General features: G+C 40.4%; 1 protein-coding gene and 3 non-coding genes across 4 annotated transcripts in view; 1 reads left to right on the top strand and 3 right to left on the bottom strand.

The window, feature by feature from the left end:
• The window catches only part of LOC127938331 (uncharacterized), a 374,843-nt gene that overhangs the window by 17,807 nt on the left and 354,536 nt on the right, over positions 1-2,500 (top strand). The window lies entirely within an intron of this gene.
• On the bottom strand, positions 185-257 carry trnak-uuu (transfer RNA lysine (anticodon UUU)). Its single transcript has one exon. It is a non-coding gene; the product is annotated as a tRNA-Lys (tRNA).
• On the bottom strand, positions 426-507 carry trnas-uga (transfer RNA serine (anticodon UGA)). The gene has a single exon. It is a non-coding gene; the product is annotated as a tRNA-Ser (tRNA).
• On the bottom strand, positions 639-710 carry trnah-gug (transfer RNA histidin (anticodon GUG)). Its single transcript has one exon. It is a non-coding gene; the product is annotated as a tRNA-His (tRNA).

Below are 2,500 nucleotides of genomic sequence, written 5' to 3'. Positions count from 1 at the left end.
AAAAACCCAGGCACCATTGTTCTTTATGTATTTTTTGGCCTTGTTCATTTAACATTGTTCGTTTGTCACTAACCACAAGGGAGATCCCTTGATCACCGGGAGCAGGAAGGAACACCGTTCCAGTACAGAGTCAGCAGAAGAGATGGACCGTAGTGATAGCAAGGTGAGGCCAAAGAAAGACCTTCGCCCGAACAGGGACTTGAACCCTGGACCCTCAGATTAAAAGTCTGATGCTCTACCGACTGAGCTATCCGGGCTCTTGTCGAGTACTGGCATCTCACCTTTTATATAACAGCAGTTTTACAACAAGCTGCCCAGAAGAGACGCAGGTGTCACGGGATGAAAGCTAGAAGCAGTTAGGACAAAGGACCACAGAAGGCACAATTACCATCACAGAAAGCTAAAGCAACACTGCAAAGCCCTCCCGTAGTCGGCAGGGTTCGAACCTGCGCGGGGAGACCCCAATGGATTTCAAGTCCATCGCCTTAACCTCTCGGCCACGACTACGTCTAGCGGTAGGCTGCCTGCCCCCTTGTCTGGTGGCTCCCTGCACAGGCCAAGCGTCAAAAACAAAATAGAGAAGAAAGATGAGGTGGTAAAAAAATGTCAACCTTCCCGTACACTCAACGCCAGAGTGTTGCCGTGACCCGGATTCGAACCGGGGTTGCTGCGGCCACAACGCAGAGTACTAACCACTATACGATCACGGCGTGCCAATGGCTCACCCAAGTTAACCCCTGGAGCCCGAATACCAGAAGCACCAGCGGCGTGTTGGTCCATCGAAGAGGGACAGGACATTTCGCAAATCAGTGGGAGGACCTTGAAAAATTCATGGACGCTTTTCCTCGTGGCCTTCAGCAAACAGCGTAGTCGGCAGGATTCTAACCTGCGCGGGGAGACCCCAATGGATTTCTAGTCCATCGCCTTAACCACTCGGCCACGACTACAAGAACAGACCAGCTTCTGCTCAGTTTGTGTGCAACACTGCTGCCTGACCTACTTGCAAACAACCCAGCTCAGTCAGCAAGCTGACTGTAACCCAATAAAGGGTTTCCTTTTTTGGATACAGAAAATAATAACAACAAAACTTTGTGCACTTATAAAATAAAGATAACAAACAAGATGTGCTGTCTGCAGCCTTTGTCTGCGCTGATCTTCATTTACAAACACGTCATTAAAATGAACCTCTAACTCTGTGAATACTCAACGAAGAGACATGAGAGAGATATCTATAGAAAGCTTGACATTTCTACTTTTAAACTAAACAAGTGCTGCCGAAAACAAATATTCTGTGATAAAGTAATCCATATGAAAACAAGGCGATGTCCTTTTTTCACGTCTCCCTTCATTATATCTAATGTGACCACGCCCCCGCGCTGAACGCTCTATTCAGATTCAAACTGAAGTGCGGCTTGAATACGCCCACACAGAAGAAAAAGCAGCCAGACTGTTGTTCAAGTGCTTTTATTTTACTGTTTGCTTCGCGATGAGAGGAATAACACAAAATTCACCCAAAAAAGATGTGACGTGGTTGAGGATTTGAGAAATGGATTTCCTCAGAAAAAAAAGAATGAAGCACTTTATTCAGCAGAGATCATAAACATGAGTAAGTCTCTTTATATTTATTTATATACTTTTACTAGTTTTCACATAACGTCTAAACATTTTACTAGTTAGACTTTTTCCAAACTATAATTCTTGACTAAATGTATAATTAAGTTAAATATTATGAAGTTTCAATAACAATATACAAAACTATACCACTCAAAAGCTTAATGTAAATAATATAAATGTAACAAATACATGTAACTGTAACAAATGTAACAAAAAATGGTGTTCTTTTAATTTACCACCCTAAAAAACATGAAAAATATTCTCAGCTATTTTCAACATTAATAATAATGATAACAATAAAAGTTTTTATTTTTTATTTTTTACAAATTCAGATTGTTAAAAGGATTTCTTAAGGATTGTGTGACTGGAGTAATAATGAAAAAATAAAATGAGTTTGAAAGTCAGCTTTGATTGTTCCTAATAAACTGTTTAACTGCTCCCCCATATTAAATTATGTTGTGGGATAATTAAATATATTCTAAATAAACTCCAAACTTAAAATTATATACATTTATTTTGTTCTCACGTTCTTTCTTGTAACACCTCCCTCTCAGTGACAACAGCTGACTGAGCGGCTCTTTATGCAGCTCATTATGCAGGGCTTTGTCTTCTCAGGTGTAAATCATGATAGTTGACGCCTACTCGCATATGACTTTTACCAACAAAAAGTGTCTTAGAAAATTTTAATCAATGTATTGTTTTCTGTAAGTGAGTAAACAAGATGATTTTCACATAATTTACAAAGAAAAATTCTAGGCTACAAGCTCCGGTTCTCAAAAAACCCAGGCACCATTGTTCTTTATGTATTTTTTGGCCTTGTTCATTTAACATTGTTCGTTTGTCACTAACCACAAGGGAGATCCCCTGATCACCGGGAGCAGGAAGG

This window comes from Carassius gibelio, chromosome A20, assembly GCF_023724105.1.
Source record: "Carassius gibelio isolate Cgi1373 ecotype wild population from Czech Republic chromosome A20, carGib1.2-hapl.c, whole genome shotgun sequence".
In the NCBI taxonomy this organism is placed as follows: Eukaryota; Metazoa; Chordata; class Actinopteri; order Cypriniformes; family Cyprinidae; genus Carassius; species Carassius gibelio.
Note: the sequence above shows the minus strand (reverse complement) of the source record. Positions and strands in the feature narration are given on the sequence as shown.